Below are 22453 nucleotides of genomic sequence, written 5' to 3'. Positions count from 1 at the left end.
TATTAGAAATGAAGTGTCTTAAGGGCACCTGGGTGACTCAGTCAGTTAGGCATCTGCCTTTGGCTGGGGTCATGATCCTAGGGTCCTGGGATTAAGCCCCACATTGGGCTCCCAGCCTTGTGAGGAGTCTGCTTCTCCCTCTCTCTCTGCTGCTCCCTCTGCTTGTGCTTACTCTCTCTCTCTCTTTCTGTGTCAAATACATAAATGAAATCTTAAAAAAAAAGAGAGAGAGAGAAAAAGCAAGAAAGAAATGAAGTGTCCTAGTGTTATCAGTCACTGTCAGTTCTGCTGCAAGGCTTTCTAAGGAATGGGCTCCCTTTATAGCCCTCGCTCTGGAAAGTCTTAGGTCATTCTAGGAGCTATACCCCACACATGCTCAGAGATTGGACAAGCTTGACCCAAGGAGAGCTCATTCACAGATTTACCATCATTTATTCAGAGGCTGGCATACAGAGATGACCTGGACCAACTAGAGTTTTCCCCTGGGAAATCTAGAGTAAGAAACAAGGAATGAATTCCCAAGAAGCAATTTTACTGGAGCTGTAAAATTGCCACAGGCTTGAGGAAGTCAAAGACATATGCAGGATGATGTTATGAAGTGATGTAAAGAAGAAAGAAAAAGCTGGTAGAAGAAGAATGAACTTGAGAGAAACTGAATTGAAGAGAAGCCCTGAAAAGGTCTGTCCTCTGATCCATTCTGATTTGTTTGAATACTTTCTGGTACTACCACCCTTCTCCCCCATGTCAAGTAAGTCTCTGCTTTTTGAAGTTCAAAGAGCACTACTTAAAACAGTAAAGTTCTGTAGACCTCTGCTCACTAACAAATTTCTGAAAGATTTTTTCAAATGTGAATAATTCTCCTTGCAAAAAAAATATTTTTAGATCTTATAACTTTGTACCCTATAGTCAAAGTTCTCAGTTTACTGTTTCTCAAGAGGTTTTTTAGACATAACGCAGGATAGAAGAAAAAAATGGAAACCAAACAATATTCACACTCCCACCTTCCCCAAGGCTAACTTGGGACTCTTTTTCCAAGTCATACTTACACTCTCCTGCCTTCTTCTGGATGGATCCCATCTTTGGAAATTCACATAATGATGCGTACATCTCCTTTTTCTTGGAAGTCACTGGGCTCCTACCCTTAGTCATAGTATAGGCATGCATCTTTCCCATCACTAACGATGTTTTTATAAGATCAGTTATGTTACATGCTTATGGAGAAATAACACTGTATTTGTTTTTTTTATAACTGCAAAAACATGACCAAGGAATGTATTAAATCACGCCACAAATAGAATGCTATGCATAGCAACAGATTTATAAAACACTAATTAAAAGATGATTGCTCTTCCAACCAACAAACTATTTAGAAATAATATTTGCATAATTGTGCTTCCCTTGAACATCGTCTCTGCTTCTTTTTCATAGTAATTTATTTGGTCCCTTTAAAGTAAATTTATTGATGTTTTCTTGGCATTAATTTTCTCATTTGGGAAAATCTTTTTAAAAAGTCAACCTATTTAAAAGTGTAACTGAGGAGTCTTTAATGAATTTTTAAAAACAACTATTCTTTTTGTAGTGGACAAAGGTCGACACTTCTTGTGCTTCATGAATTTATTGAGTATGAAATTTGAAAAAGTCGTATTAGGTCATAGCTTTGCTTGAAAAGTAGAATTTAAAAAAAAGGAAAAAAAGAAAAATAGAATTATATACTTGCATTAGAATTAGATTTATATAATTATATCAATTATATAATTGCATTGAATTAGAGTTTTTCTTGAGATCAATAACATATAAACAAATAGTGGCTAAATGTGATTAACATTGAAATGGACTTTTAGTTCAATTTTGCTTTTTAAGTAAAACCTGACCAAGGACCAGACCAAGGTGTCAAACAGATGGAAGGAGAAACTGGTAAAAGTAGATAATTAAGGTGATTTTCTTTCCATGTTTGAGGTTGAGGCTTTCCTTAACCTGAAAGCAAACTTCATATTTTAACCACTAAAGTCTAAAAGAGTATTATTATATCTAAAAACACGAAACATTTACATATATTACTACGATGACTCCTGAGTTGGCTTGCAGTGTTGAGTAGAACATTCATTTAACATTGCACATGGATTAAAAAATGTAGGGAGAGTAGAATAGCAGCAAAGGAAGGTAGGGCTAGGTGTGTGAAATTTGCAAACCATCAAAGCCGACAACCATTCACTGCTTTAATTATGTATTTGATAGTTCCTTTATAGAGAGATTGTGAACATTTAACTTGAGTTATTCCTGTGACTCCAATAACAAGATCTGATAACAGCTCAAACCCCTTTCATCCAGAGAAGGCCTTAGTCTATACTTGCTTTGCTATACAAAGGTTGACAGATACTTTATTTATAGGGATGTGCGTAAGCCTACCTATTTGAATTGGTGAGGGTTACACCTGCTAGCCATTGAAGTCCTAAATGAATAGACCCAAACTCTATAGTTCCTTTCTTACATATATAAATAATCATATTACCAAAACAAGCCTCTGTCCTTAGCTGCTGTGCATACTCATTTGTATTAGTATTTCCAGGCATTGTAATTTATGTTCATTTCATCTGTGCCATTTTCTTGGAAGCTGCTAATGGGTTAAAAGTATGTCATCTCCTTTCCTTGGGAGCTTCCCACAGTGCTTGAGATACTGTTGTGCCCACAGAGATGGTTCAGTGAGCACTGTGGTCCCTTGAGAGAGGATTAAGTGTTCCTACCCTTCTAAGAATATGAGAAGAATGATAACTCTAAAAAATTTGTTTCAAATCAAGAGATTGGTTGGTTGCTTTTGTTTCTACTTTGTGTAAGATGAATTATTTATGGCTCTCACATCAGGAACTTCTTTTCTACTTGTACCATTTAATTCTTGTAGCCATCCCTTCAAATTATAAAAGTGATTAAAATCATTATAAATATTTCTGTGAAGAAAAAACAAGAGGAAAAGTTTTGCAAAACTTTACTTATGCACAAACAGCACTTGTGTTTTCTTTTTTAGCGCTTCTTAGACTTTTCTACCCAAGCAGCTCCAGATGGCAGAAGGTCATGAATACAAACCCAGAAACCCTCAATCTTCAGTTAGAACTTGGAACAAGCTGCTATAAGCTCAACACTTCTTGGACATCTCCTATTTTATCTTATTGATTTTTCTTTCTGCGTTAGTATATGTGCTGCCAAAGTGAACACTTCTTTCTGCTTTATATTAATATTCATATTTGATTTCATAGAATTTCCTTCAAATCTTCATACAAATGTGGATACTCCCAAGAGGCATATTTTATACTTCCTGTGAGCTGGCTGTGGTTTATGTCGGTGTGCATATTCCAGTTTAAGTGTGAGCTATGGGTATCAGAAGATGGACTCTTGCTGTGTTTTAAAGAATAAGCTGCTTTACTTTTGACATAAGGCATTAATCACGTGTGATTTAAATATATAAACGATTATCAGGTTTATGGCATCCTATAAGAAGAGCTCATGACTGAATTTTTGTTGAGAAATATGTGATTTGTTTTTATAAGCTTTGCCTAAAAATTTATTAGAAGTAATAATAATTTTTTTTTAAAAAAAATCACTGTAAAGGCAGCACTATGAGTGAACTAAGGGCAGGCTCCAGGGTCAGGTTTGAGTCCTGGCTTTACCATTTTCCTATCATGTGACCTGCACATGTTGCTTCACCTCTTGTGCCTAGTTTCCTCATCTGTAAAATGGGATCTACAATAATACTTAAAATGTCAGGCTGTAAGAATGAATAAATTGATAAGTATATGTAAAGCACTTTGAATGTCTAGTGCTAAAAAAATATTAGAAAAAAAATTATATGCATAAATGACGTTGATAATATATTGAGATTTGTTTTATGAAAGGAGTGACATCCATGTAAGGTTAATTTCAGAGAACTGGGCGGGTGGAACTCAGGTTCTGCACTCCCATGAGTTAGAACACCACAAGTTGACCTGTCGTACCCCTCCCATCATCATATTGCCACAATGGTTCACAGCAGGCTACCTCCCTTCTCTGGCTCAGAAGATAAGCCATGAAGCCATTGGAAAGAGGCCATCCATCATGACATCACTTGATATAATTATTCTTTAGAAACTCCGTTCTCTGCCTGAGGTGGAAGTGTGCTGGGCAGGGTTGTCAGGAAACACAGCTGAACTGGCTTTGTCTTTGTGGCGCTGTCTTGTCTCTGCAGATTATTGTTTCAGGGTATACATTTTTTTGTTTGTTCCCACATTTGGACTCAGAACCTTTAACCTTTTCAAAAAGACAATGATGAAGATGCTCATTGACACTGACCTCAGAGACCACCTCTCAATGGAACCACTGGCAATTGCTTTTTTTCCCCCCATAACCTTGGTCCTTTATGATAAACCCAATGTGAATATTTTTCATTGTGTTGATAGCCTAGCAACCAGGCTTTGGATTTTACATGTTTTACACTGTTTACACAAAGCCCAGCTTTCAGTTGAATCTGCTCCCACTACAGCCCTGGGATAATATTTCAGAATGGAAAGGGCCTCATTGTGGTTGTAAAAACAGACAACAGAAATAGGTTTCATAAACAAGAGCAAAATATAGGTATTGTGTATGTAAAAGAACAGTGAGAACAAAGCTCTCTTGAATTTCTAAAGAGTGAGAAGAATTGCCATCATTCAGAGTTCTCAGAGCTCACTGGCACAAGAATGGGATTCCCATCTGAGCAGAAGATCACTGTGTAGACCATGTCTGACCACTGACTGAATATCTGCTCGAGGCCCAGAAACTGTAAGCAAAGAGGGGCCTTCTCTTAGAGTACTTGAAGTACTTCTTTTTCCATTGAGCTCAGAGATATAAAACCATAACACAGAATTTATAAAAAGGTGGTTGAATGACTCATCGATGAAAAAGAGTGCAGTGCTGAGCATGCAGTCTTTTACTATAGAGGATCAATAGTTATTAACATTAACAAACATATGAATTTATATTGAGCTGCTAGAAGTGTTATGTTGCTATTGTCCAAAGTTAATGTATGTTGGGGACAATGAGAGAGAACTTCCAGAATCAGGGTTCTGCCTATTGGAATGTAAGGACTGAAGAGGCAGATATTTCAAGAGTGTTGAAACCAATATGTGGCAATGAGTAAGACTGTAGGCTTCATTTCCAGACCAGGGTTCAAATGCTATCTCTGCTACTTACCATGTAAGACTTATGAAGTTTCTTCTAGTCTTGGCATTCTCCCGTATAAAATGAGGAAATTTTTAAGGCTGTTGTAATGTTTTAAAAAATGATGTATATAAGGCTCTTGCCTGATAGATTTTGAATAAATGGTGGTTATTATTTAGATGCTAACTGAAGAGGATAAAGAATAATTTACATAGTGATATGATAGTAACTACAGATGTAGGTTATATTTGGTAGAACTCTCCTGAATCAACTAATTTAAGGAAGCATTTCTAAAACCTCCACTATGCACCACATCCTTCACTAGATACTACGATAGTGATAGGAAGAAGCCACAATAGGCCAAGTTAAGCCTTGACATGTGTTCTCGTGGGGTTGTATCTGTTTTATTTTCATAGTTACAGTTCGTAACATGTAGAGGACAATTAATGAATATTTGTTGTAAGTAAATTAGCCAATGGATAAATGAATTTATAATTTCAGATATGGTTTCTGCTCTGAAAGCAGCGTATAGTTCAGGAGAAAGAAATACATGTACATAAGTAATAAAGAGAGGAAAACAAGGAAGGGATTATACCCTACCTCTGAGATTCTAATCAAAATGAAGTTTTAAAAGTTTTAACTCAGTGGAGTGATGATGCTTGTGAATCCTTAAGAGAAGGCCAGCTAAAGCACCAAATCAACATAGTCTTGCTGATGCCTATTACACCCTAAGTCCAGGAGTAGTAGGAGGAACACCAGAAATGATGAGTGCTTAATTGGGACTCTTAAGGAACTCATAGTCTACTAGGGCTGATATTGCTAATATCTTTATACTGTTGCATTGGGTTCAACCTAAGCCTTACTGGATAGAGAGCTTGCTTTGTATTTTACTAAATATAAACAAAGTCATGTCATATGCCAAAATATGTTTAATGACTATGGTTGATAAAAACTAATTTGGGAAATTCAATATATCAGGATGTTACTCAGAGAAATATATGCTGATGGAGTTATGTTTAATAAACTTGAAAGTATAACTTTTCACATATTAAATCACAGTGAACTCTGCATATTCAAGGTTAAATAAAAAGAGACAATTTAAATCTTTTTTTCCCCTAATCATTATTTTCTTTTTTAAATTATTGGTTAACATGATTCAGAGCTCATCCACCTAGAATTTCCTTTTGGTCATTTCACGGGGGTCTAGCACCTTCAGGACAAGTTTACAGTAAAGAGGACAGAAGAGACTCTCAAATCAGTAATTTGTCATATCCATTAGCTTTTAACCTCAAAGGTTATACAGGGCAGAAAAGTGAGATTGTTAATCTCTTTGGTTGTATTTTGAATAGTCAAAATGTGACCTTCCTTGATATTTGGGGATCTGTCTATTCCCATTGTAAGACTCCACAATCACCTCCCACAGCGACCACAAACCTAAGCCTATCCACATATCTCATCCTCCTTAGTTATTATTTCAGGAATTGGCCCATGACCCAGGTAAAGCCAAGGAGATTTTTCTAGGTCTTCTGGGAAAGATGTCCTAGATCTTCCTTACTGGGTGTGGATCTAAGAGGATAAAGCAGAAGACTCCACTGGTGCTATTTCATGGGTTAGCTGAGACTGCAGGAATGTAGCTGAAGGCAGAGGTGAGGTTTCCATGGTATCATTTCAGGCCTGACTACAGACATGCTGAAGCCATCCTCTAAAACTAAAAATTGCAGGAATAATAGCAGTTTCTTTTTCCTAAGCTATTTTAGCCAGAAGTTTGTGTCACTGTCAACCAAGAGTCTGCACACATCCTGGATTTCCAGATAGTTTCTTCTTTGCAATGTAGACAACTAGTTAAGTGTTCACTAACTATGATACTCAGTATGCCTTAATTTTTATACAATTGTAGAAATTTTCATATAAGGACATGGCAGCAAAATCTCCTCCCACCTTTTTGCATAATTTCATTCTCTTTTTGGTACAGAAAATATTGTTCCTTTGTCTGTGTTTTTCCATAAGTGGGGATTTTTAAGATATTCAAGAAAAGCAAAAACACCAGATAAGAACTCCCCGAATTTCCCCCTTCCAAACAACCAATCACGTCACCTTTATATGCATCTCCTTTGTTTTTCCTGTTAAGAAGAGGCATGCCCTCCTATGAAAGGGCAATCCCTCTGCTCTTGCTTTGATTCTCATCTCCTCTTTCCTTTAACAAAAAGTTACAGAATCAACTTTCTCTTTTTCTCACCTCTTTCTCTCAATTTTGTCCAATCTTTCTCTCTGGGGGGAAAAATGAAAAGCAGGGGGAAAAAACACAATAGAACAACTTATGACCATATTTAAACAACAAATGAATAGATGAGTGAATGAATGAATAAAATCTCTCCCTCAGCTCCACTTACTCTCCTCATCCTTCTCTTTTCTAGTCAAACTTACAAAAATAACTATCTTTACTTTTCATCTACATGTCCTGAATTTTTCATTCATTCTTTTATCTACTCCAAGCTTCTAACCATTTCCTTCCAACAAATTCCTCTCATCAAGGTCATTAATGACCTCACTGTCAAGAAATCCTGTGGTTATTTTTTAGTTCTAGTTTTCATTGTCCTTTCAGGAACATTCACTTTGGGATCCTCATTCCTTTTAAAATACAATATGCTTTTAATGTCTACATCACACACACTTTACTTTTCTCTAACATATTTGACCACTTCTTCATTTTCCCCAATAGACTGGTCTTTACACAGACATCAAATGTCAGAATTCTTCAAAGTTTGGGTGCCTGGGTGGCTCAGTTGGTTAGGTATCTACCTTTGGCTCGGGTCATTATCCCTACATCTGACTCCCTGCTCAGTGAAGAGTCTCCTCTCTCTCCCTCTGCTGATCCCCCTGTTTGTGCTTGCGTGCTCTCTCTGTCAAATAAATAAATAAAATCTTAAAAAATAAAAAAGAAAAACTCAAAGTTCAAGCCTACAATTAAAAACTATATGGGTAACACTAACACTATACTTTCTTCCTGGAAAACTCATTGAAATCTGTTGTTTCAATTACCACATGTATGTAGGTGATTCCATATCTGTATTTCTAAACTTTTCACCTTCTCATATATCCAACTACACCTCTGACATCGCTCTTGAATATTTTAACTTGACCAAAATCAGCTCATTTCCTTTTCCATTCCTCAATATAAACCTTCTTCTCAGTAATCCCTATCTCAGTGGATATCACAACCATAATCTTTAATAATATTATTTACCACAAACCCCTTTTCCAATTGTCTGATTGTTCTATCAGTTGTGGAGAGAGAGGTGTTGAAGGCTGGATTTTTCTATTTTTGTGGATTTTTCTATTTCTTCTTTTGGTTCTTTCTATTTTTATTTCATGTATTTTGCAGGATTTTTCTATTTCTTCTTTTGGTTCTTTCTATTTTTATTTCATGTATTTTGCAGCTTTGTCTGGTGTGTACACATTTAAGATTGCTGTGTCTTCTTGGTGGATTGACTCTTCCAACATTATTTAATGTCCCTCTCTGATCTAGATAACTTCTTTGTTTTGAAATTTACTTTATATGATGTTAATATGTTCTTTCTTTCCTTCTTGATTAATGTTTTCATCGTATATCTTTTTTTCAACCTTCCTACATATAGTTAGGATTTTTAAAATCTGTTCTACCAATCTCTGTCTTTTATTTAATATATCTAGGCAATTTACATTGAATGTACTTACTAATAGTTTAGGGCTTATATCTTTCATTTGATTTTTTGTTCTGTTTCCTTTTGTTCCTTGTTTCTCTGCTTTATTTTTCCTGCCTTTTTTGGGTGGGTTACTTGAATATTTTAGAACTCCATTTTAATTTATCTGTAGTGTTTTGAGTGTATCCTTTTGCATAGATTTTTTAGTGTTTGCTTTGGGTATTCTATTTTATCTAATTTCTACTATTATCGTTTTGCCAGTTTGAGTCACTTATGAGAACTTCATCTCACTTTAAGTATCTTTCTATTCCCCCAGTGATAAAATCAATCCATTTTGGTCATTAAAGTTTTGAATTAAGGTCACACTGTCCCAAAAGACTATAAATTAGATTAGCAAACTGCTCAGCATCCTGTATTTCTTGCGACTTCTCAGGTGGGCAGTTAGTGGAAAACAGTGGTAACAGCTGGCCAGGAGAACCTGACATCTTGGGATTCTATGTGCTCAGTGGAAATGACCCCAACTTGCTCAAAGGAGACACTATCCTTGGCCAAGGCCATTACATTAATTCACTTTTCCATTTTGAATAAAGGAATAATTTGTCATACCAGGGAGTAATATATGATAGTTTTTTAAAAATTAGGAGTATTTGGGGTTCTTAAGATGAACTTGTTTTCTGAAGAGCTCAAGTACTCTCTAGATATTTCTGGCTGCCATAACTTACCTAGAAACAAAAGGCTGATGGAGTTTGTACAGGGGTCATGAAAAGAAACAGGAAAGGAAAGGAAGAGAGGAGAGAAATGGGAGGAAAATGAATGGAAATTAAAGAGGAAAAAAAGTTTTCTGAAAAATGTTCCAAAGTTCTAAGACCTTTGCTTAGGTGTCACAAGACTAATCTAAATGACGGGTTTTTCCTTATCATTCTTTTTAGATTTATGTATTTATGTATTTATTTATTTACTTACTTATTTATTTATTTGAGAGGGAGAGTGCACATGAGTGGTGGAGAGGAACAGAAGGAGGGAGAGAGAGAGAATCTCAAACAGACTCCCTGCTGAGCTCAGGGCTCCATCTCAAGACCCTGAACATGACCTGAACTGAAACCAAGAATTGGGTGCTTAATTGACTGAGCCACCCACGTGTCTCCCTTTTCTTTCATTTTTTGACTGATGGATATGCTGAGGATTTGAGAATGATTATATTCTAAAAAGTCCTTGACAAGGAAGTTTCTGGGAAACTTGTAAATCAAACCCTTGCAGCAGTCCAGACAGTCTTTCTTCAGTGTCTTTCATTAATACCATTTCTACAGGTCAATGTAGAAAACCTCAGTGCTTGAATGGGATGGAAAAAAGAAAATGATCTCAATCCTTTAATCTATTCCTAGTAGATCACTATCATTATCTACAATCAGTTCTATATATAATTAGAGGGTTTATTTTTGCATTACAAAAACTATCCCTAATTATGTGTTATTTGTAAATTGCTGCACATTGACATTCATCTTTATGATGAAATGAGGGTCTTGCTCCTCACTATATTAATATCACTCCTATGCTCTTTTTCTCCTACCCCAAATCTTCAATTTAGTGATCAGTTAAGTTCAAAATGTTTTTTAAAAATAATATTCACCTGTCATTCCAGCATCTGTGACATGTTCTGTGTCAAAATACCCTTTTTCACTTATCTGTCCTCTGGCAGAAGAAGACAGAGGTAAGTCACGATGGGTTAAAGCAGACACTGGAACAGGCTTTATACCAGTGTTGCATTTTCTACCTCGAGGTTCTGACATAGATGCTTACTATAAGCATTTTCTTGTTCCTTTGCTTAAAAATGTCCCGCAGAGTTATAATAAGGGATATCTTTTTGGGATGGACCTCCTTCTAGGGAAAAGAGATTTTTTTACACTGAACAAATTGGTCAAGGCTACCTTGTGACTGAGTAGAAGCAAGGTAATAAAAAAGAAGTTGATTATTTCTTCAAACTTTAAGCACACCTGGGAATTCATGGACCCACAAGGTGAAAGAATTTGTTTTTTTTTTTAAGAATACTTTAGAAAGATTCCAGTATTTGAAAGTATTAAAACCATTTTCATTTTCAAGTCTGAGATCAAACTGAGACATTGAGGATGAATTGTGCAAAAAAGACCAGAATCTAAAATCCCCATTCTGATGCTCATTTTCCTTGGAACTAGATGACTCTACAGCATTAAAAGCAGTTCTTCCTATTGGTATCAATAGGAAACATTTACCTGTAAAGCATATTTATTTTTTAAAAATCTTAATGTAGATTATAATGTCCCCAGGTTATTTCTTACATTGTCAGCAATTTAAAAAATCCAGTAGAGTTGAAAATATTATGAAGAAATACTACATTTTGTCATTAAATGATAACTTGGTGAAGTAGTCCTTTAGGATACCTGAAAATACTTAAGTTCCCATCATCAATATTATTATAAAGAATGTTTATTAAGAATTTATCTGCATTTTTTTTCACTCTTGGTGTTATGAAAATATGGTACCCCTTAAAGATTCTGGGATAGGTTTAAATATTTGCCAATCTTATGTAATCCTATGCCTTTATGTGATACTCATGTTTGATGTTCTCTAGCATTCAGTATATGGCTCATAGATATGACACTTTCTTGGGCAATGTCACCCCTTTTGCTATTAGTGATTACTCTCAATAAATATTACAGGAATGGAAGAGCTAGAAGAGCATAATTGTTAGGAACACGGGTTCTGGGCATGAATGTAGGCTACTTGAGTTCAGACCTCCTCTTACCACTCACAAACCTCTTCAAGGTTCAGTTCTTCAATCTGTAGTAATACCCACCTACTTGATAGAGGTGTGAGGTTTATACGTGTTAAAAATGCTTAGAACAGTTTGTCACATTGCAAGTGGTCAGTGTTGGTTATTATCTTTATGTCATTGATTCTCAAATCTGTATTTCTAATCTGTCACCAAAACTTTAGAGCTAAATTAATTCTCTTTCTTTCTCAAAAAAAAAAAAAAATCATCCTAATAGCTTATGCTAGTATCACCTGGAATGCTTATTTAAAATGCAGGTTCCTGGACTTCATCCCATCTTATATGAATCAGGATATCTGGAGATAGCACTCAGGAGTCCATATTGTAACAAATGTCCAGGTATTCTGATCTACAGTAAAACTTGTAATCACTTTTCTAAATTTCTATTTATTGCCGCAGAGTCATCTGTACTGGACTGACCCTCGAGCTGAACTTACCCCAAACTTGTTTCATTATCATACCCTCAGAAAGTCATCCTTTCTTGGTCACTGGCATCATCTGTCCCATACTCACTAAGACATCCTAGAATTATCCTTGACTTCTGACCCTGTCAATTCCACATTTGATTCCTATGATTTCTGTCTCTCCTAAATATATCCTCCTGTCCATTCCTATTGTTATTTACTTTATTCATCCATTCAACTATTGGTGACTGAGCACCTACTATGTGGTAGGCAAGGGATACAACCATGTGTGTGTTGAGATTACAACTTAGTATAGCTCGAGCCCTTATCATTGCTCTCCTGTATTATAACAACTGCCTACGAGTTCTTTGTGCCTTTAGTCTTCATTGCTTTCCAAATCATCCTTCACATGGCTAACTAAAATTAACTCAATCATATCTATCAGTCTGTGCTTAAAGCTCTGTCACTTCTAAAATAAGGTTAACCTCCACAGTGTCAGAAACAACCTGTTCCAGGATGTATTGACATCTCTACTCTACTTCATATTAGTCTCTCCACATAGGATTTTTGCTCCAAAAACACTAAGAAATGTGTAAGTCTCTCTCCCAGACCATGACTGTATCAAATGCACATATATTTGGCTTCTACTCTTTTCCAGATGTGTGCAGAATTTTTTGTGAGATATGAGGGCATAAGTCAAACTTGCAGGGTATTGCCTCAGTGTCTTTCCTAGTTTTGTTCTTTCTTACAACTTCTGCAATGCCCCCTGTCCCTCTCACTCCAATTCCCTCTTTGTTAGCCCACCTGACTCATCCTTCTAGATTCATTTTTTTCTGGTCAATCCCTACATCCTCATGCTTGGCCTAAGTGGCCTTCTGGTGATATTTAAAAGAATTCTAAGCATCGTGTTCACCGTGTTGGACTAATGTTATCTATTTGTATGCTCGTCTTTCTAACTGGACTGAAAATTCCTTGAGAGTGCAGAACTTGATCATCCTTGAATTCCTGGCAGCCCAAGGTCAAGGCAACCATAGAAATAGAGGCACCCTCCCAGCCTGACCCTCTGCTCTCCTCTTCTTACCCCCTAGTTAACTTATTTTTTATGAGAACACATACAAACTCTGTCCAAATTCCAAGCTTCCCATTTGATCTGAAAACTATTACCCCTTGGCTGTTGTTCCTTGGACCTAAGTGCTGACTTTCCAGAGATGCTATCCAGACTTTAGAAGATAGACCTGGGAGAGGATGTGCCTTCCCTGGAGGAAGGCTCAGGTCATCAGGGCAGAGAATTCCAGGCCTCAAGTGATGAGAGCATGGTCTTATTTGGGGATGGGACCTGAGTAGACATGTTCCTTTTACCTGATGGAAAGGGATGATGCTGGAGGAGGGGGACTTCTAAAACACAGAATCTGGGGAGGCACTCTGGCTATTTGGGTCTAAAAACAGAGCTAATTCTATGCTGATTATAGAACAATGTCTGATACATGGAAGGTGTTCAGTACTTGTAGTTAAAATGGATCCTTGAATAATCATCTGACAACATTTTCCAACCTGCCAACCCCAATGTCAAGACAAATTCCCATGTTGCCATCAACTGAAATATGTACGAAGAAAATTTTGGATTTTATTTTATTAAACAAATTATCACAAATTCAGAGCTGTCACTCTAATGATGTCACTCCTATTTGCAACTGAAGTGGTTTATGATAGGAGAGAAAGTGGTGGTAGTGGCAGTGGGAGGGTTGAGAGCTGCTGGGGCATTTGCACAGCTCCACAGCCTCAGCATGATGACTTGGGAATGGATTTCACTGTTTATATTTGTGCAGATTATAAATTATACTTTTATTTTTTCATAATTTTATTTTGGTGAGGGGCTTATCCTAAATTTTAGCTTCCATATGAACCAGATTGCCTAAAAAAATGAAAGTCCCTATAAATACTGATGTTTTAAAGTCGCAAATACTCTAAAGAGAGATGAATTTCTTTTTTTTTTTTGTTTTTTTGTTTTGTTTTTTTGTTTTTTTTTAATTTCTTTTAATTGGAGAGGTACATGGTGAAATGTCATAGATATTGAAGTTTCAAATGTGGATTCCAATTCCAACTCTACCACATGTAGGTTGTGTTTTGTTGAAAAGTAGCTCAGTTTTCTTATATTTAGTCTTTCCATAAAACAATGGACTCGTGATACTCTCAGGTCTATGATGAGGTACAAAAGACCTAATATATATAAATTGCTTAGACTCTGCCTAACATAGGCTCTGATTGGTATGTAAGAGGTGACATGTAATAGAGTTTTATTTTCATCTGATTAGGGTATGAAGAAGGAATAAAAGCAGATCACAAACAGGAACACCTTGGTGACTGCCTTTGGCTCAAGGTGTGATCCTGGGGTCCAGGATCAAGTCCCACATTGGGCTCTTTGTATGGAGCCTGCTTCTCCCTCTGCCTATGTCTCTGCCTTTCTCACTCTGTGTCTCTCATGAATAAATAAACAAAATGTTTTTTAAAAAACTGATCACAAACTAAACTAGGTGGAAAAATAGAAAGTTGACCCGCAACAGAACTAAAATCCTGTTAGAAACATTTTTTAATATTTATAATAGATAAAATAAAACAGAAAACCAGAACAACAACTAAACTCTGCTTCTATCTGCTTTTTCCAAAATTCTTTAGTGATCATCTTTAGTGATCAAAGATGACAGAGAGAGAGAAAGAGAGAGAGAGAGAGAGAGAACCTGCACCTAGGTGCAGAGGACAGCCAGATGGGAAAGGAGCAGTTCCTACGGGGCTTAACCATTGCATTCACAGCCAGGCCAGACATTCCTGGCTCAGGTAGGCAGATGTCACAGCATAGTGCCTGGCCCTCTGGAAACCCAGTCACAAAGCCTGTTTAAAAACAGTGCCAGGTCTCAGGAAAGGGTAAAGTTTCATCTGGAACTTGCAAGGGTAACTCAGAGTAAACCCAACCCAGAAATAGGTGCCTATAAGATAGGAGATCTGGTGATCTGCTTGCCAAGGAGCCCAGTGTCAGCAGTATCTAAGGTCAGGCCAACCTGGCAGAAAGGAGAACCAATGCTGCAGATAAGAGCTGAAATTCACTTTCTGGGTCTCAAGAAGTCATTAAATACTAAGACCTAAGAGGTAAGTGGAACTGAAGAGTTTCCTGGGAGCCTGAGGAGGTCGAGAAGCAAAGGAGTGAAGCAAAAGGCAGCTGGTAGCTGATGTGGATAAATACTGATGTATATCAACTTGCTGAATCATTTACCCTTCTTAGCTGTTGCTAAACTCAGCCTCCTCCATCTCTCATGAAGTTAGTTTTCCTAAATTCAGTTTTCTGCTGTTCTTCCAGAATCTTTTGGACTATGGCAAGTAAAAATATCAGTCATCTTGCAGATGCTTTTTTCCTGCCCTTACAAAATGGCATCCCAACAGAAACCATCTTGTCCACTGATTTGGAAACTTCTTTTAACCATGGGCAGTTTATACAGAGGCACCATATGTAAAAAAAAAAAAAAAAAAAAAAAAGATTCAAACTGGTTGTTTTAAGCGCAGAAAGGGAATGTTTAGTTGGGCCCAGGAGCCAAGACCCTGGAGCTCTGCCAGATGGCTTGTCTCCCTCCCAGCACCCATTCCCTGCTCGGAGAACAAAATTTGAAAAATGCTAATCTAGTCCAGTTACCAATTCCTTATCCCCTTCTTTAAAATCCATGTCACATAGCTACCCACGTGCAGGGAAAAAAAAATCCCTCACTCTCTAAAGCAGCATGTTCTATCTTTGGGTAGTTCCTCCTTTTTTTGTACCACCACGCTTTGTTTTTCTGAAATGTCCACACATCAGCACTCTTTGGTACCACACTAAGACATTTTATCTTGAGATCCCTTGACTGAAATCAAGAATTTCACAAAACTCCCAACTTATATCTTTGGAGTATATCTGTGTTTCATTTTTATTGCAAACATTATACTGAAAACAGAAAGGGAATATTATTTTTGGAAAAGGGAGGGTCTGCTAGGAAGCTATCTCAACAGGATGTGGGAAATAAATAGCATATAAATTAACCATGTATATATATAAACAAAAGCACAGTTCCTAAGATGAAATACCTAATCAATATTGGAATGTCAAAATAAAACAACCGTGTAACAAAATTCCTCAATAATAAAATCTTCCTGACTAAAGGGAAAAAAAGCAAAACAAATTTATATCACAAAAGCGTATCAAAGGCATATTCATACAAAAGAAGTAACTGTTAAACTACAAAGAAATAGTTTATACAGCAGGCATCATTTTAACATTCTGGGATACTATGCAACATTTAACCTCAAAAATAACGATTAAAGTGGAGTCCTTTGCATATCATGACTTACAAGTGGCACAATTTCTGTATTCAGAACCTGTCAATATTTAACTCATGATTGAAAGCATCTATATCAAATCGCACTCTGCTACCAGAAGTTTCCTTGTCATAAGGAAATGAACTCTCTGGCTGTAGCTGACGGGCATGTGAATGTAGCTGCCAAAAAGGTTAATATGACTTTAAATTGTAAATAGAAATATTTCTCTGGAAAGCAAAATCTAAGTTTGATATTTAGGTCAAAGGGTTGGAGTTGAAATCTGCTCCAGACAGTGAGGGTATCTCAAAAATGTTTTGATTTTTAATATTGAGATATTATGTATTCTGAGTAGACAAAATGGAAACCACTTCATTCAAGGAACAAAGAAAATGGGAATATCTAAACTGCCTCAAGAAGAGATGATTCATGAGAAATTTGATGGTCATTTCCAGGCTCTGAAAGGTATGAAAGCCACTGTTTTAGTTATCTTCATAATTCCCATGAGAAAATCAAGAGCCAGACACACCTGGACTAGCATCTCAGTCACAAAACTTTTATTTAACCTCTTTGTGGCTAAGTTCCCCATTTAAAATAGAGGAAACAAAGACAGTTACTTCTGAAATTTACATAATATATATATTACATGTTAAAAAGGTATATACAAATGCTTTTTATAGACTATGTAAATCATCATTTCTGCCTTTAACTTCTTCAGAATTACCTTAAAGAAAACCAGAGGTTTTGTCTGTTTTCTTCATGTACTGGCACCAACAGGCACCAATGCAGGTGGCCTTGATAAGAGAAGTCAATAGGGCAACTCCTTGGGACCAAGTTGTGGTGGCGAGGGAAGGGTAGTAGGGTGTGTGCCCGGCTCCTTAATACAGTAACGTGATTCATGCCCAGACACCCAGATGTAGCTCCTTTGCGTTCCGCCATGGCTTTGGAGGGAAAGGAGGCCTTTCCGTTTTTCTTCAATGGCACTTTTGCAACTGTTAACTTTGGTTGTTGGTTTCTCCCCACGTGGGACTGAACATTCATGTTATCAGGGAACTGAACGTCTTGGCCCCTTGTATGTGAGCTCCATTGTCTGACAGGGGCTGTGGTGTGGGGTGCTGTACCACTGGTGTTTATTGCTGTTTGGGTAACAGGAGGAAATCTGGTACTTTTGTACTATTCAAACACTCATCCTATTCATGGCTCCTGTTTATGCCAGAGGAAAATGTTCTCACAGAGAGACCAATAATTTAGCAAATATTTGAGCGGGAGGTTGAATAGTTTCTATTGGTGTCTTTATTAGTGATCTCTATTTCTGAATACAATGCAACTCTGTTATAAAAGTGTTCTCTATTACAGATCTGGTTTATTGCAAGCCAAATCTTGTTCCCCATGTACAGAGTGAAATCTTTATTACCACTAGACAAAAAGCCTATGATATGTGGAGTTCTTGTTCCTGACTTCTGGGATAATAGGATGACCTGCAATAAAATATATTTTTATATATGCACATATACATACAGTGCTCTTTTTGGAAGATGAACAAACTAAATAAAATAAAACATGAGATGTCATTACAGATATTTTAGAAAATGTACAAGTACTACTACTCATTATCATTGAACATACAAAGTTCTCCAAGTTAGAGTAGTGATTCAGGTAGATGGAAGAGAGTTTTTAGGTTCTGAGGAATATCCCAAGGTTTGTGAGCTATTGACACATCTCTCCAACTTTTGATTAGAATAAACCAGTACAACTGAGGAAGAGCCATTTTCTGGAATGTTGCTTGCAGCACATAGTGAGTTCAAAATCCTCAAAGTCAAGTGTGTAGAAATAACTTTATTTAGCTACAAATTGACAGAAGGTTTATTTCTAGCCTGCATTCTTCTTAATTGTGCCTACGTTCTGGGAGGGCCTACCCCTAGCTAACACTTCAAAAGCGTAGTGACATCTGGTCCTCAGATCATCTTTTAATGTGGGCATCCCCTGGGATATCCTTGGTCCTACTGACTTTTCATCATTGTCCCATGCAGATCCATGCTGGGTTTCCATCCTATGTTTCCCAAATGAAAAGCCACAGGGCATTCAGCAATCTCTTACATCCTACCAAGGCCCCTCTAGGGGGCACAGAAGCCATTCAAGTGCTGCTTGGTCATGCCAAGCCATGGTGAACTCCCTGAGCTTACCAAGGTCAGCCCACCTCAGTGCCCACCTCCATGTGCAGGGGAGATCTCAGTCACAAACCACTTGGGATGTGATGTGAAGAGACTATGAGACTCCCTAAGGCATGAACTCTTCTTAGATTCTGTTGCTCCACTCAAACTAGACCCAGGATGCCTGGAGGTCTAGGGCCTTCTCTTCCTATGCACACTGTGGATCTGTATCTTCTCTGGTCTTGCTCCAACTCTGGGGCTATGCCGAAGAAGAAAGAGTAGGTCTCTCTAATGTCAGGAACCACAAACCTGTTCTGTTATGTTTTTCTTGAAGCATGGGGAAAAGGATTTTACTGGAATGTGTAGCATGTGGATGCAATATAATTTCATAATGAGTAGACGTTTCAGTACCCTTTCAAATAAAACCTAAGCCAGAATGGATACATCATTTTGTTTCTAGGGAGCATAATGGACTACACACACACACACACACACACAACACACACACACACGTGTTGATTCTAAAAGACCTTCCAAGACTTGGTGAGTAGGGAGTTTAAAGTATATCTGTGGCTTTTCTGTTCACTCTCACAATCTGAGATCAGGTGCAGCATTGAAGAAAGATAGAATTTCGAGTCAGGGATCCAAGTTCTAATAAGCTCTCCATCCTATCTGTGTGATCTGGTGAAATATTTCACTTCTCTGAGTCCTAATTTCTGAGGTATAAAAAACAAAACTTAGCTCTCAGTTTTGGTAGTAAAGTATTCTCTGCTTAATAAAGTGTAAACATTAACTGGTGGTGTTACCTGTATTATATTGAAGCCATTGACTTTTTGGGCTAGCCATGGAAAGTCAATCTCTTCACACCTGCTCTAAATGAAGAGTTTCTTTCCACCTAGGTAATATCAAATTGGGCTGTGTTTAATGATATGTTAGTGACACAGAACAGTATTCTCTGTGGCAGAGATCTGGCTGGGTAGTTAGAAGATTTTCATAAGAACCCATATATGGCTACTGGACTCACAGGAGTTCCATTAACTCATCCATTCACTTGTACATTTACTGAGCACAGACAATGTACTAAGCATTGCACTAGTGCTGAGGAATAAATCTGAATAAGATATGGTCCTTGCTTCCATAGTCTAGTTGGAGGTGAAGGTAAACAGAAATATAAATAGATAACTATAAGAATATGAGTTCCACATTAGGGGTATCTGAAGAACTAAGAAAACAGAGAAAAGAACTACAAATTCTGACTGGAGCACTGAGAGAAAGTTTCACAAACAGTCATCTCAACTCTTTTGACCAAAGAAGATTAGAAAATTACATGGATGTGTGTATGTGTATGTGTGTGTGTGTGTGTGTGTGTATGTGTGACAAGATTTCAATATACGCTAATTAGTAAAAATAAAATTGACTGTATATGATCCTATATCTATTAAATGCAATGAGTGCCTCTGACCTCCTAAATTCTTTAGACCTTCCCTTTTTCAGAAGATGTATTCATTTTTTTTAACAGGCAGTATACTTTTAGAAGGGATTCATCAAGTTGATTAATAGTCTATTTAATATATTCAAAGGTATAATATGTCAGTAACTTCAATTCTGTTTTTGGCATGAATTAATCATTTTCCCCCTTACATTCCTCTCCTACATAGTTCAGTTCTCTCTACTCATTCTGGTAAAGGTTTTACATCAGTGGTTAATGGAGACTGAGGTAGATTAACTCTGAGGTAGTTTGTCTCTCCAAAGTGTCTAAAGGGAACTGAAAAGTTCAGAAAGTGAAAAGAACATGTTCTCACGTGAAAGATGTGAGAGGGAGAACAAACTGGAATGAGCCAATAACCCAGACATCACCTTGCTGTGCTGAGCAATTAGTGGTTACCCAAAGGCTTTGGGACTAGTCTTAAATATGTTTCACAACTCAATTTCTCAACGTTCTCCGGAATGAAACCTATCAAAGCAGATTTCTTAGCAGTTAGCTCTTTCCAGAATCCATACGAAACACCAAAAGATGGGTTCTAAGAAGTGTATCACGAATCAAAAACATCTAAATTCACAAATATATTTTTATAACAATTTTAATACTCATCTTTTAAAACTGCAGGAGGATGTAGTAAACTAAGAACTGCACCCTGAATGCCACAAGCAAGTTTATTTTTTAAGAGTATAAAAAAAGAAGACACACACAGATATTCAGAAACAGACGAACCAAAAAAAAAAAAAAAAAGCCTAATGACTCAACGTTAACAGTGGGTTGACTTGATTTTGGTTCCAGGAATGGGCAAAGGTTCAAGTTGGATCTCATTTTATTCAAACTGGTTTTCCTACCATCTTTAGTTACATCGTGACAGAACTCCCACTACTATGCCTCAAATACATAACACTTTGCCAATACTCTTATTGGATTAAAGAAAAGAGATCTCAAGTAAACATGTTTTGATACCCCCAAAGAGCGCATATCTTTTTCTCTAGTGCCCCTTTTTTTCCTATTTTTTCCCTATTTTTTCCTATTTTTTTCTAGATTCTTTCACCAAACCTCTGCTACCAGCTATTTTTGTAGAGAAGGAATCTGTAAAGGGCAAATGCACTCTGTTCACTGTCCAGTTCATCTCCATGTAGGCCCAAATCTGTTTAGCTGCAAATACAATATTATTATTTTGCACAAAACTTCTGGCCATTGTCTTTTAAAGAGGACTGCAGTTCTTAAAATTTGCATAATCCAGGGTATGCCTCAATTTGTTTGTGATAAAAAGAAACAAAAATGGCTTCATCTCATCTAGGAACCCTAAGATATTTTACAAATGCTACTGGTTTCAGCAGTATTGTTGATAGATTAACAACATGAACTGCTCTTATCCCCACAGTAATGACATGTATGATATCCTACCACACTTGGCAAACTGCATAAAGCAAACTTGTTTTGTTCCTGTAGTCTTAGGCCTTTGGGCTCAGTTTTTGATGACAAAAGTCCTCTTTCAGAGGAAAATGCAGAAGTGTCTATTACCAAAATACTTAAGAGAATATTAATCTTTGCCTCAAGAGTGTCATAAGGGCACCTCCGTTCCCACCTCTGTTGCCTACTTTCTGTGCTCAGTGTGAACGATTTCTTCAAAATGGAAGGACTTAGATTCTCGTTTTCATTCTATAACATCAATTGACCTGAACATATCATGTTTTTTTCTTCTCTCAACAGTAGCCTACCTCCCCCAACGTGCCTTCAAACAGTTGCTTGAAAGGTTTTCATGGTTGGATTGGTTTCAGGCCAGAATAATTTAAGAATCAATGGTAAAGGGCACAGGAATAAAGAGAGCCCTGGGCAGCTGATACACTTGATTATAAAAGAGTCCTACTTTGGGCCATAAATTACTATTCATGCTTAGGGATACAATAGGTACTACAGTAGGTTATTAGCAATGTGTCAAAGGCCTGATCATAATCACAAAAATGTGCAGAGATTTTTAAAAAGAACATGAGATACGTTAGATCTTTCTGATAGTTTATCACCAAGTACTATACTGAATAAAATGACTCCAGTAAAGAAAAATGAGACATCAGGTTCAATCAATGGTTGGTTATAATTATTTTCTGTGTGTGGCCTTGGAAGGCAAAGAATAGGACTTTGCCAGTAGCATGTCATTTCCTGCCTGGTTATGCCCAGAAGGCCAAATGGGTTTGTATGTTGGTAGAAGAATACACAAGTTTAGTCTAATAATAAGCTTTAGTTTAAGAATGGGTATCAATTACCAAAAGCAGTTTCCTTCTAAATAAGTATTCTGGAGATTATTACATTACTTAAAAGTGAAGTACTGCAATTTGCTGTTATCATATTAATGAATTCTGGCCTGAATATGGAAAGGTTGCACAAACAGTGCTCTTATTGGGCTGCCTATGACCTATAGCTGGTCAGCTTCAGTT

At 37.0% G+C, this 22453-nt stretch overlaps 1 long non-coding RNA gene across 8 annotated transcripts in view; it reads left to right on the top strand.

Annotated features, from left to right (window-relative positions):
* Positions 1 to 282: 282 nt before the first annotated feature.
* Positions 283 to 22453, top strand: part of LOC106558449 — a 107687-nt gene continuing 85516 nt past the window's right edge. For 2 of the 8 annotated variants that reach the window (XR_005353524.1, XR_005353523.1), the window contains exon 1: positions 290 to 748. This is a non-coding gene — a long non-coding RNA (uncharacterized LOC106558449). Of the gene's footprint in view, positions 749 to 3019; positions 4786 to 22453 lie in introns of all 8 variants that reach the window. The other 6 variants (XR_005353522.1, XR_005353521.1, XR_005353525.1 and 3 more) reach the window with 5 other exon arrangements.

This window comes from Canis lupus, chromosome 1, assembly GCF_011100685.1.
Source record: "Canis lupus familiaris isolate Mischka breed German Shepherd chromosome 1, alternate assembly UU_Cfam_GSD_1.0, whole genome shotgun sequence".
NCBI classification, from domain to species: Eukaryota; Metazoa; Chordata; class Mammalia; order Carnivora; family Canidae; genus Canis; species Canis lupus.
The sequence above is the reverse complement of the archived record's forward strand: the minus strand, read 5'-3'. Positions and strand labels throughout refer to the sequence as shown.